The sequence below is a fragment of the Arachis duranensis genome, chromosome 1 (genome assembly GCF_000817695.3).
Source record: "Arachis duranensis cultivar V14167 chromosome 1, aradu.V14167.gnm2.J7QH, whole genome shotgun sequence".
Lineage (NCBI taxonomy): Eukaryota > Viridiplantae > Streptophyta > Magnoliopsida > Fabales > Fabaceae > Arachis > Arachis duranensis.
This window is the reverse complement of record NC_029772.3, coordinates 75687614-75702101: the sequence shown is the minus strand read 5'-3', so window position 1 is coordinate 75702101 and position 14488 is coordinate 75687614. Positions and strand designations below refer to the sequence as shown.

At 37.6% G+C, this 14488-nt stretch overlaps 1 non-coding gene across 1 annotated transcript; it reads right to left on the bottom strand.

Moving 5' to 3' along the window:
- Positions 1–313: 313 nt before the first annotated feature.
- On the bottom strand, positions 314–421 carry LOC127742627 (small nucleolar RNA R71). Its single transcript, XR_008003973.1, has one exon. It is a non-coding gene; the product is annotated as a small nucleolar RNA R71 (small nucleolar RNA).
- Positions 422–14488: the final 14067 nt, after the last annotated feature.

Here is a 14488-nt window from a genome sequence, read left to right as displayed (position 1 = left end):
CTCAATTCCTATCATTGTAGTGTATAACTTTGAGCTTAAGCCTCAATTAATTTTTCTAATGTAGCATAATTGCAAGTTTCACGGACTTCCATCGAAACATCCTCATCAGTTCTTAGCTGAGTTCTTGCAGATCTGTGACACTGTTAAGACAAATGGGATTGATCCCGAGGTCTACATACTTATGATTTTCCCTTTTACTGTAAGAGACAGAGCTAGGATATGGTTGGACTCACAACCTAGAGAAAGCCTGAACTCTTGGAATAAGTTGGTCAATGCTTTCTTGACCAAATTCTTTCCACCTCAGAAGATGAGCAAGCTTAGAGTTGAAGTCCAAACCTTCAAATAGAAGGAAGGTGAATCTCTCTATGAAGCTTGGGAAAGATACAAGCAATTAAGCAAAATGTGTCCTTCTCACATGCTTCCAGAATGGAGCATCATATGCATATTCTATGATGGTCTGTCTGAATTGTCCAAGATGTCATTAAACCATTCTGCTGGTGGATTACTTCATATGAAAACACTTGCAGAAGCTCAGGAACTGATTGAGATGGTTGCAAATAACCAGTTCATGTACACTTCTGAAATAAATCCTATGAATAATGGGATGACTTAGAAGAAAGGTGTTCTTGAAATTGATACTCTGAATGCCATATTGGCTCAGAACAAGATATTGACTCAGAAAGTCAATATGATTTCTCAAAATCTGACTGGATTACAAGTTGCATCTGGCAGTACTAAAGAAGCCTCCTCTGAAGGAGAAGCTTATGACCCAGAAAATTCAGCAATGGAAGAGGTGAATTACCTGGAAGAACCCTATGGAAACACCTATAATCCTTCATGGATAAATCATCCAAATTTCTCATGGAAGGATCAACAGAAGCCTCAACAAGGCTTCAATAATAATAATGGTGGGAGAAATAGATTTGGAAATAGCAAGCATTTTCCATCATATTCTCAGCAACAAACAGAGAATTCTGTAGCAAACATAGTCTCTGATCTATCTAAGGCCACTCTCAGTTTTATGACTGAGACAAGGTCCTCTATCAGAAATTTGGAGGTACAAGTGGGTCAACTGAGCAAAAGAGTTACTGAAACTCCTCCTAGTACTCTCCCAAGCAATATAGAAGAGAATCCAAAGAAAGAGTGCTCAGTAGACGTCCACTGACCACTAAGAAGTTTTCTAATGAGGTCTGAGGCTCATACAGAGACCATAGAGATTCCACTGAACTTACTATTGTCATTCATGAGCTCTGATGAGTATTCTTCCTCTGAAGAAGATGAAGATATTGTTGAAGAGCAAGTTACTCGGTATCTAGGAGCAATCATGAAGCTGAATGCCAACTTATTTGGTAATGAGACTTGGGAGGATGAACCTCCATTCCTCATTAATGAACTGAATGCCTTGGTTTAGTTGAAAATTCCTCAGAAGAAACTGGATTTCGGAAGGTTCTTAATACCTTGTACTATAGGCACCATAACCTTTGAGAAGGCTCTGTGTGACTTGTGGTCAGGTATAAACCTCATGCCACTCTCTGTAATGGAGAAACTAGGAATCTTTGAGGTAAAAGTTGCAAGAATCTCACTAGAGATGGTAGAAAAATCAATGAAAAAGGCTTATGGCCTTGTAGAGGATATCTTAGTGAAGGTTGAAGGCCTCTACATCCCTACTAACTTCATAATCCTAGACACCGAAAAGGAGGAGGATGAATCCATCATCCTTGAAAGACCCTTCCTAGCCACAGCAATGGCTGTGATTGATGTGGACAGAGGAGAGCTAGTCCTTCAATTGAATGAGGATTACCTTGTGTTTAAGGCTCAAGGATCTTCTTCTGTAAACATGGAGAAGAAACATGAAAAGCTTCATCCTATTCTCTCCATACAGAGTCAAGCAGAGCCACCATATTCAAATTCTAAGTTTGGTGTCGGCAGGCCACAATCATGCTCTAAGCACCTGTGAAGCTCTGTAAGAGCTTCCTATCAAGCTATTGACATTAAAGAAGCGCTTATTGGGAGACAACCCAACCTTATTTATCTATATTAATTACTTTTTCATTTTATTTTCTAGTGTTAGCCTATGTTTTCTTTAGGTTGATGATCATATAGAGTCACAAAAATAGCTGCATAATTAAAGCAGAATAAAAAACAGCATAAAACACAGCACACCCTTGAGGACGAGCTTAATGCCAGTAAGGATAGCAAAATGGGCATTTAATGCCCAAAATGGCAGCATCCTGGGAGTTAAACGCCAGAATTGGCAGCCAGACTGGCGTTTAACGACAAAAAGGAGCATCAGCCTGGCGTTTAACGCCAGAAATGGCACACAGAGGGCGTTTAAATGCCAGAAAGGTGCAGGGATGAGAAATTTTTAACACCTCAAGATATGTGGACCCCACAGGATCTCCACCTACCCCAACTCACTCTCTCTCCTCTTCACACCTTTCCATAATACTATTCACTAAACACCATTCACCTATCAAATCCTACCCTCTTCCCCATAATCTCTCCACCACTCACATCCATCCACTCTTCCCCAAAAATCCCTCAAAAAACCCCACCTACCTCACCATTCAAATTCAAAACATTTCCCTCCCAAACCCACCCCTTTCCACATGGATTCCCTCCCCTCCCTTACCTTATAAATACCCCTCCTTACCACCCTCAATTTCACACATCACAAACACTTCTTCCCCCCTTAGCCGAACCACTAATACACTAGCATCTCCTCAATTTCTTTTTCTTCTACTGCCTTCTTTCTTCTTTTGCTCGAGGATGAGTAAACCTTTTAAGTTTGGTGTGGGAAAAAGCTCTGCCTTTTATTTTTCCATAACCATTAATGGCACCTAAGGTAGGAGAAACCTCTAGAAAGAGGAAAGGGAAGGCAATTGCTTCCACTGAGGAGGGAAAATTAAGATTTCCACCCAAAACTCACCGGCAAGTGTACCGGGTCGCATCAAGTAGTAATAACTCACAAGAGTGAGATCGATCCCACAGGGATTGATGGATCAAGCAACTTTAGTGAGTGATTAGTTTAGTAAAGCTAACATTGGTGAATTGGATGAAATTGAAGCAACAAGAAATTTAGGTCGCAGAATGTAAATTACAGAAGCTTAGATGACAAGAAATGTAAATTGCAGTAAATGTAAAGGGGATTGGGTGCTGAAAATTAAAGAGGCAGTAAATGAAAGCTTAGAGCAAGTGATAGAATCTTAAATGAAAAGGAAAGTAAATTGCATCAATAGAAAAGGGGATTGAGGTGCAGGGAAATTTAAATTGCTTAGAAATGTAAATCAAGCTCATAGCAAACTCAGGTAAAATTTCAGAAAGGAAAATTAGCAAGGAGGCAAAGAATTTAAATTGCATAGAAAACAAGCTCAGCTCAAGCAAAATGTAAAAGTGCAAAAAAAGAAATTGCAGAAGAGAATTGTGGAGATTGAAAGTGCATAAGTGAAATTGAATTCAATGAAAGTGCAGAAAATTAAAAGTGTTTACAAGAGCTCTCTATTCTACTCCTACTCCTACTGCTCTCTATTAGAGCCAGCCTCCCCTCTTTTTGAAAATGAAACTGATGCCTTTTTATAGGATTTTTACAAAATGAAAATGAAATTGAAATTGAAAACAAATTACAATTAAAATGAAATTCTTAATCTAATTATTTCTTGTGCCTTTAAGTGATGTCCATGGGCTTTGCTTGCTTTGGATTTGAAGAAGAATGGATCCAGATGGCTTGGTTCAAGTGGCATGGGTCAGGAGGAATTTGTTTAAAAATGGGTTGGGGCATGCTTCCAGTGGAGCGCTCAGTTAGGATTGTGAACGTAGTGCTTCACATGCCTTGTGTTGCCTCCCTTCCTTGGCTAGCTCTCCAAGCGTTCACTAAGTGAGCGCTACGCTCAATTTTTTAGCGCTACTTAGTGCATAGGATGGCCTCCCAAGTGTGAAAGTCACAATAAAGGTGACTTAGTGAACGTATACATTTGAGCGCTGGGTCTTTGGTTGAGCGCTAAGTGGTTCCCCTCTTCGAGCCTTGGTGTGAGCACTTGCTTGGTTGGTTTTTAGGCCTTAAAGATGCCTTTCACTTGTGCTTCAATTTCATGCAAAACATGGATTTCTATATACTATTGGAAAGCTCTGAATGTCAGCTTTCCAACGTAACTAGAAGTGCATCAATCGGACATCTGTAGCTCAAGTTATGGTCCTTTGAAGAAGGCATGGTCGTGCTGTTTGGAGGCCCTGGCGCTCAAAGCGTAACTGGTTCACGAAATTGTGATCATCAATGGTGCCAACAACTTAGTACGCATAATTATAATATCACTCTTTTTTACAACTTCACACAACTAACTAGCAAGTGCACTGGGTCATCCAAGTAATAAACCTTACGTGAGTAAGGGTCGATCCCACGGAGATTGTCGGCTTGAAGCAAGCTATGGTCATCTTGTAAATCTCAGTCAGGCGGATTCAAATGGTTATGGAGTTTTGATAATTAAAATTTAAATAAAAGTAAAATAAAGATAGAGATACTTATGTAAATCATTGGTGGGAAATTCAGATAAGTGTATGGAGATGCTTTATCCCTCTTGAATCTCTGCTTTCCTACTGCCTTCATCCAATCCTTCATACTCCTTTCTATGGCAAGCTGTATGTAGGGCGTCACCGTTGTCAATGGCTACTTCCCATCCTCTCAGTGAAAAAGGTCCTCTACGGTTCCCCGCATGGCTAATCAGCTGTTGGTTCTCGATCATGTAGGAATAGGATTTACTATCCTTTTGCGTCTGTCACCACGCCCTACAGTCGCGAGTTTGAAGCTCGTCACAGTCATCAGATCCCAGATCCTACTCGGAATACCACAGACAAGGTTTAGACTTTCCGGATCTCAAGAATGCTGCCAATGGATTCTAGCTTAAACCATGAAGATTCTGATCTCACGGAATAGAAGGATCTGTTGTCAGGAGAGGCAACCATGCGTCGAGGACTAGGAATCCAAGAGATACAAACTCTAGCTTTCGCAGGTGATGAGTAAGAATAGTGATGAGTGTCACGGATCATCACATTCATCAGGTTGAAGTGCGAATGAATATCTTAGAATAAGAATAAGCATGAATTGAATAGAAACCAGTAGTAATTTGCATTAATACTCGAGGAACAGCAAAGCTCCACAACCTTAATCTATGGTGTGTAAAAACTCCACCGTTGAAAATACATAAGTGATAAAGGTTCAGGCATAGCCGTGAGGCCAGCCCCCAATGTCTAAGATCGCATAAACTGATCAAAGATAGATGCCAAGATCCAAAGATGAAAATACAATAGTAAAAAGTCCTATTTATACTAGACTAGTTACTAGGGGTACAGAAATGAGTAAATGATGCAGAAATCCACTTCTGGGCCCACTTGGTGTGTGCTTGGGCTGAGCATTGAAGCTTTCACGTGTAGAGGTCTTCCTTGGAGTTGGAACGCCAGTTTGTAACTTGTTTCTGGCGTTTGACTCTGCTTTGCAACTTGTTTATGGCGTTTACTACAAGAAAAACACCCATTCAGGTACACTTAAAAAGTGTAGCCAAAAGTGAAAAAAAATGATGCCTTAGGCTACGGCTATGCTTTTTGGGCTACGGCTATGCTTTTTGGGGTGATTCCTATTCGGCCGTTGCCTTTTCATAAAGGCTACGCTTTTCTGCACCAAGGGCTACACTTTTGGCATATGAGAATAGGGTGCGCTTTTCAAGTGATGCTATCCAGGACCAAAGGCTACGCTTTTTAGCTTTCATTTTTCCAGAATAGGCTATGCTTTTCAACGCTACTGCATCACCTATAAAGCGTAGCCACATTGTATACCATAGCTACTTTTTATAAGCGTAGCCTTAGGTTCTTCTTTTTTTTGTATACTATAGCTATTGTATATAAGTGTAGCCTTAGGTCTCATTTTTTTGTGTATACTATAGCTATTATATATAAGTGTAGCCTTAGGTCTCGTTTTTTTTCTGTATAATACAAAAGTACTAGAATGAAGTTAACTGTAAAAATTCATACATCTCACACTAAAGTAAGCATAGCCATATCAAAACCATAATATCACTTAGCCAATAAAAGTATCTTCTAATAAAAGTCATTAGTCAACCATACATGTAAAGATTCTAAATAACACTCTATCTTAGCCAATAAACCACAATAATAGTCAGCTTAATCTTCATTGCTTAATCTTTATTGTTACCCTACATAATTATATAGAAAAGTAGTTAAAATAATATTTATAATGACATTCATAATTATAAAAATTAAATCGAACACATACACATAGTAAACCAAGAAAGCATATACTAAAAAAAATAACATGGTCACGGCAAAAGAGGTGAATTCAAGGAATTATGTATTATCTTGTTTCATTCTAAACCATGAAAATCTGTAGGTGTTTCTTTCTTCCATTTCCTTTAACACAATTCTGATACGTCCCTATAGCATTTTTCATGCACTAATTAACCAGACTTTCACACTTAAATTAGATATAGGGACAAATTCATATGTATCAAGTGCACAAAATCAGAGAAACAACAACCAGAATTGCACAAACAAATTTCAGCCATAGCAATTCAACTTCGGTGTTAATAAAGGCAACAAACATTTTCAGCCATAGCAATTAGTGTTAATGCAAGTAAAAAACTATGGAACAAGGAATAGATAAGGACATACCATATCTAAGTTCGGAAAATGAGTTGATCCATGGCCACTATTCACATCAATCGGAGACTGTTGGGCGTCTTGTAATAAAGCTTCTAGTTCTTCTAGCCTCATTCCAGGTTCCGATTGCTGCAGTATTTACCAAATATAATTATAGTTGAAATATAATTATACATGTCAGTCAAGTTAACTACAACATAAATCCACACCCCCTCTCTCGGTAAATACCACGATGGCACTAGAAAAACTACAGACTAGACATGGACTGACATAGGAAGACTACCAAACTCCAGTTACGTTGACTAGAAACAGAAGTGCCTAAATCTTTCCACCTAGTTATGCAGATAATCTTAAACCAGAAGTGAAAACTAAACAGGAGGCACATAGAAAAGGCAATAAAAAATGAATATGCAATGATAAGCAAGGGACCAAATTTCTAACTACCATTTCTTTCTTAATATCTGTTAAATTAAGTTGAGCAGGGTACCCTGTCTTATTGCCTTACTCCATGATAAAATAATTAAATTTCTCTTTTACTGCCTTACTCCATGGTCATATTAAAAAAAATAGCCACACCTTATGTCTTATTGCCTACAGATCCCTAGATGTAATAGATAAACATATTTTCAGAAACAAAAATGCAGAACTTGACTTATTACATGTAGATAAAAAATAAAAATAAAAAATAAAACATTTTATTTAGAGAATTCAAGCAAATATTAAATTGTGTTCCATTATATGTGCGGTGTATACATGTAAGAAATTCTAATATTTAAGTCTGTAATAGTTTGAAATGTATAAAAATTAAAGACGGATGGATATTTAGATATGTGCAAATCCTTTTATCTATAGCATTTAAAAGAAATTTTTTTTTAGAAATCTTTTTATCTAACATAGTAGCACTTGTCTTGAACATACAGTGATAGACTTTGGTTTAACTTTTTTAGAGAAATTTTGAAAATAAAAAATATAAAAGCTGGTTCATGAGCAGGAGCACTTTTAAGTGCATTTGTTCGTCTATACATATATTTGTAGTTTGGCTATAGGTTGGGAATCCCTGTGAAAGAGATGGATCATGGCACCAGGTAGAACCCCAAACCCAAAAGATAAATTTAATAACTATTTTTCTTCCAGAAAAGAAAGTGGTCAGTACGTATAACATGTACAGTATCAAATGCAGTTCTACTCTACAAAGTTGCATTCATAATTTCATATGAAAAGATAATAATTTATTCAAATATAATAAACTATTTAACTATTCTTACTTACAAGAGGTGGTTAGTGGAGTATAATAAATAGATAAAGCATCTTTTACCCAATGATATCTATGTAAGAAGGCAAAAGGCGAGTCATGGTCCTCTTGGTGTAAGTTAAGGGTGTTCAACGGCCAGGTGAAGATGGAACTGGCGATAGAGTTCGCAGCTCAGAGGCTGTAAAATAGAGGAGTGGCGGCAAAGACAGCAGACACTGGTGGTACTGGGTGAGCAGTGAGAAGCAGTTAGAAGATGATGACAAAAGAAAAATCACAGTATAGAAATGATAGTAACAACCTAAATAGAAAATCATAGTAAAAACAAAAAAATGGAAAAAGAAAAATAACAAGAACATGAATCAACTAATAGAATCAACCAATAGAATAGAATCACAGTAATAACAAGTTAACTACAATAATTAAAACAGAAAACTCAAGTAGTAACAACATAAATTAGAGATGCAAGATTCTGCTTGAAAGGGTACCAAAAATTTTCAATCAATCCAACTTCAAAGACACAAAATTCTACAAAACCACTATTTTTCAACGTGTATATCTATAAAACAATTTGCAAAAATTGGTTTCACATTCTAATGCAAAAGAAACCAAATTTACTCACAGAAATTAATTTTCATGAATTGAAATTTTTAAACTTTTAAATTCACTTGGTCATTCATTTTTTCTTCCTTTTACTCCTAATATGTCCACCTCCCTTTTTTTTAATATTAACAAGTTGCATGTACATTGGAAGAAAAGAAAAAATCCCAAATAATATCATTCCATTTAAAACCCTTGGCATGTAAAAGTGATCACATCTATTACAATTAAAGAAAATCAATTATATTAATATATGAAGTTAGAATAAATAAACAAAAAGCATACAGATACAGGACTATTGTTCAATAAACAATAGAGATGTATGGATGTACAATTTGAGCATCTAAGGCCTCTGCTCTACTGCATCTAATTAAAGGTGGCATGATTGAATCACTAAATTAATTAATTGTTCAATATTGAAAGCAGGTGCAAGAAAAGGGTGATGATATCTTGATAGATGGCGGTTGCACCCCCAAATTTTAAGTCAGATTACTAATGTACATCCAATGCAGACTAGATACATTTCAATAAATAAGAGCATTTGGTTAATTAGATGCTTGTTGTACCATCCATTGGTTCAAATTAGACGCTGCAGATATATAAGATTAAAAAATGAAGTAAATTAACCAAAGGTTACATTATTTGGTTCTACTTTGGAGGAGACAAACCATAATAATCAAATTACAGTTCAAGCATTAGTTTTAGCCACATCTGAACACATTCTAGATAACAAAATTTAGTTTCATAGAATTATAACATAAACTCAAAGTAACTCGGTCATGTGGCGCTTATTAGTTTATTCAATTATAATCAACTGTATTTACAACCCTCTGAAGATTTTATTTTTCTCCCATTTAAAATTGTTTACAGTGTTCTGGACTATGATTTTTAAGCAATAGACACAGGAACATCTCAATGATATCTATTACTGGTGAGGGCCACAAAAAATCAACAATTTCTAGTAACAAGATAATCTACTAAAAACTTATTTGATTTCAACCACGAATACCATGTCATCAATTCAAAAACCCTTTACAACAAAGCACATTCAAGCATTTACTTGTGAAGCTTCAATATATCTCACAATGTACAATCAAGTAGTTAACCTCACAACACAAATTTAGGATTAAATAGATCATCAATTTTACTCCATTGACTAATGGGTCCTTACGCCGGAAAAAAGTTAAGAGGGAAAAAATTCACTTAGTGTCAAATTTTTTGCTCTAGATACAATAGGCATCACTTTTAAAATGCACCCAAAACTTAACAAATAGGCTACCCTCTAAAAGCGTCCTCTTTGATACGAAAAGTGAACCTATAGATATCAGCCTACGGCTACGCTTTATAAGTGATTTCTAATATACCTAAGGCTAAACTTTTTAAATGATGCTACAATTGTGTATCCTTTTTTCTTATAAAAAGGCAACATGGAGAAAAGCATAGCCTATTTATAGAATAGGCTACGCTTTTCAAATGTAGCTTAAAAAAAGTGTGGCTGAATGGGTATTTTTCTTGTAGTAATGCTAGAATATGGCAGAAAGCTGGCATTAAATGCCAGTTTGCGTCGTCTAAGCTCGAACAAAGTATGGACTATTATATATTGCTGGAAAGTCCTGGATGTCTAAATTCCATCGCAATTGAGAGCGCTCCATTTGGACTTCTGTAGCTCCAAAAATTCTATTTCGAGTGTAGGGAGGTCATAATCCAACAGCATCAGCAATCCTTCTTCAGCCTCTGAATCATATTTTTGCTCAGGTCCCTCAATTTCAGCCAGAAAATACCTGAAATCACAGAAAAACACACAAACTCATAGTAAAATCCATAAATGTGAATTTTGCTTAGAAACTAATAAAAATATACTAAAAACTAGTTAAATCTTACTAAAAATTATGTAAAAATAATGCCAAAAAGCGTATAAATTATCCGCTCATCACAACACCAAACTTAAATTGTTGCTTGTCCTCAAGCAACTGAAAACAAAATAGGATAAAAAGAAGAGAATATACAATGAATCTCACAATATCAATGAAACTTAGTCCCATTTAGATGAGTGGGGCTAGTAGCTTTTTGCTTCTGAACAGTTTTGGCATCTCATTTTATCCTTTGAAATTCAGAATGATTGGCATCTATAGGAACTCAGAATTTTAGATAGTGTTATTGATTCTCCTAGATTAGTTTGTTGATTCTTGAACACAGCTACTTTATGAGTCTTGGCCGTGGCCCAAAGCACTTTGTTTTCCAGTATTACCACCGGATACATAAATGCCACAGACACATAACTGGGTGAACCTTTTCAGATTGTGACTCAACTTTGCTAAAGTCCCCAATTAGAGGTGTCCAGAGCTCTTAAGCACACTCTTTTTGCTTTGGATCACGACTTTAATCACTCATTCTCAAGCTTTTCACTTGGATCTTCATGACACAAGTACATGGTTAGGGACAGCTTTATGTAGCCGCTTAGGCCTGGATTTTATTTCCTTGGGCCCTCCTATCCATTAATGCTCAAAGCCTTGGATCCTTTTTTACCCTTGCCTTTTGGTTTAACGGGCTATTGGCTCTTTCTGCTTGCTTTTTCTTTTTCTTTCTTTCTCTTTTTTATTATTTTTTGCCATTTTTTTAATTCTTTTTTTTTCACTGCTTTTTCTTGCTTCAAGAATCAATTTCATGATTTTTTAGATTATCAATAACATTTTTCTTTGTTCATCATTATTTCAAGAGCCAACAATTTTAACATTCGTAAACAACAAGATCAAAATTATGCACTGTTCAAGCATTCATTCAGAAAACAAAAAGTATTGCCACCACATCAAAATAATTAAACTAATTTCAAGATAAAATTTTAAATCCAAGTATTTCTTGTTCTTTTGTAATTAAGCACATTTTTCATTTAAGAGAGGTGAAGAATTCATGGAATTATTCATAGCTTTAAAACATAGGCGCTAGACACTAATGATCATGTAATGAAGACACAAACATAGACAAACATGAAGCTCAAAAACCGAAAACAGAAAATAAATAGATAAGGAGATTAAGGAATGAGTCCACCTCAGTGTGGGTGGTGTCTTCCTCTCAAAGAACCAATGGAATGCCTAAGCTCCTCTATGTCTCTTCCTTGCCTTTGTTGCTCCTCCCTCATAGCTCTTTGATCTTCTCTAATCTCATGGAGAATGATGGAGTGCTCTTGGTGCTCCACCCTTAGTTGGTCCATGTTGTAACTCAAGCCTTCCAAGGAGGTGTTGAGTTTTTCCCAATAGTTGTGTGGAGAAAATTGCATCCCTTGAGGCATCTCAGGGAATTCTTGATGAGGATCTTCCTCATGCTCTTGTTGAGATCCATAAATGGGCTCTCTTGTTTGCTCCATCATTTTCTTAGTGATGGGCTTGTCCTCTTCAATGAGGATGTCTCCATCTATGTCAATCCCAGCCAATTTGCATAGGTGACAAATGAGATGAGGAAAGGCTAACCTTGCCAAAGTGGATGAGTTGTCAGCCACCTTGTAGAGTTCTAGAGGTATGATCTCGTGAACTTCCACTTCCTCCCCAATCATGATACTATGGACCATGATGGCCCGATCCACAGTTACTTCAGATCGGTTGCTAGTAGGAATGATGGAACGTTGGATGAACTCCAACCATCCTCTAGCCACAGGCTTAAGGTCTGGTCTTCTCAATTGAACAGGATTGCCTCTTGAGTCTCTTTTCCATTGAGCTCCTTCCACACATATGTCCATGAGGACTTGGTCCAACCTTTAATCAAAGTTGACCCTTCTAGTGTAGGGGCGTGAATTTTCTTTCATTATTGGCAAGTGGAACGCCAACCTTACATTTTCCGGACTGAAATCTAAGTATTTCTCCGAACCAATATAAGCCAATTCTTTGGATTCGAGTTCATACTTTGATCATGGTTCCTAGTGATCCAGGCATTGGCATAGAACTCTTGAACCATTAAGATTCTGACTTGTTGAATGGGGTTGGTAAGAACTTCCCAACCTCTTCTTCGGATCTCATGTCGGATCTCCGGATACTCATTTTTCTTGAGCATGAAAGGGACCTCAGGGATCACCTTCTTCTTGGCCACAACTTCATAGAAGTGGTCTTAATAGACCTTTGAGATGAATCTCTTCATCTCCCATGACTCGGAGGTGGAAGCTTTTGCCTTCCCTTTCCTCTTTCTAGATGTTTCTCCGGCTTTAGGTGCCATAAATGGTTATGGAAAAACAAAAAGCAATGCTTTTACCACACCAAACTTAAAAGGTTTGGTCACCCTCGAGCAAAAGAAGAAAAAAAGAAGGGGGAGAAGAAAAAAATGGAGGAGATGGAGGGAGATATGTGTTTTGGCCAAGAGGGGGGAAATGTGTTTGTGTTGTGTGAATATGAAGGAGTAGTGAGGGGTTTATATAGGGGTGAGGGGAGGGTTGGGTTTTAGTCATTAGGGTTGGGTTTAGGAGGGAAAAGTGTTTGAATTTTTAAAGTGAGGTTGGTGGGGGTTTTTGGGGAAGAGGTATGGAGGTGATTGCTGAAGAGAATATAGGGAAGAGGATATGATTTGATTGGTGAGGGGTATTTGGGGAAGAGTGTTATGGGAGGGTAGGTGGGGATCCTGTGGGGTCCACAGATCCTGAGGGTTCAAGGATGTATCATCCCTGCTCCTATTAGGCGTACAAAATGCCCTTGCTGTGCAATCCTTGCGTTTAACACCAGACTGCTGCTTGTTTCTGGTGTTTAACGCCCAGAATGGTGCCAGACTGGACATTAAATGCCTATTCTGCTACCCTTACTGGCGTTTAAATGCCAGTAAGTTGCTCCTCCAGGGTGTGCTATTTTTAATGATGTTTTTGATTTTTCTTTAATTTTTGTAATTGCTTTTATGACTCTACATGATCATCAACCTAAAAAAAAAGAAAATAACATAGATAAATAAAATTGGGTTGCCTCCCAATAAGCGCTTCTTTAATGTCAATAGCTTGACAGTGAGCTCTCATGGAGCTTCACAGATGTTCAGAGCATTGTTGGGACCTCCCAACACCAGACTTAGAGTTTGAATGTGGGGGTTCAACACCAAACTTAGAATTTGGTTGTGGCCTCCCAACACCAAACTTAGAGTTTGACTGTTGAGGCTTTGTTTGACTCTGCATTGAGAGAAGCTTTTCATGCTTCCTCTCTATGTGTACAGAGGGAGATCCTTGAGTTTTAAACACAAGGTAGTCCTCATTCAATTGAAGGACCAACTCTCCTCTGTCAATATCAATCACAGCTTTTGCTGTGGCTAGGAAGGGTCTTCCAAGGATGATGGATTCATCCTCATCCTTCCCAGTATATAGGATTATGAAATCAGCAGGGATGTAAAGGCCTTCGACCTTTACTAGCACGTCCTCTACTTGTCCACAAGCCTTCTTTCATGGAATTGTCTGCCATCTCTAATGAGAATTTGGCAGCCTATACCTCAAAGATTCCCAGTTTCTCTATTACAGAGAGTGCATTAAGTTTATGCCTGACCCCAGGTCACACAGAGCCTTCTCAAAAGTCATGGTGCCTATGGTGCAGGGTATTAAGAATATACCAAGATCCTATTTTTTTTGAGGTAAAGTGTGCTGAACCCATGTATTCAGTTCATTAATGTGCAATGGAGGCTCATCCACCCAAGTCTCATTACCAAATAGCTTGGCATTCAGCTTCATGATTGCTCTTAAATACTGGGCAACTTACCCTTCAACAATGTCTTCATCTTCTTCAGAAGATGAATAGTCATCAAAGCTCATGAATGGTAAAAGGAGGTTCAATGGAATCTCTATAGTCTCTAGATGAGCTCATGAGGTCTTCCTCACTGGGATTCACGTCCTCCTCCTCCTCTGTGCATTCGGACACACAAAGTAAGGTTATGGCCTTGCACTCTCTTTTTGGGTTCTCTTCTGTATTGCTTGGGAGAGTACTAGGAGGAGTTTCAGTGACTCTTTTACTTAGCTGGCCCACTTGCGCC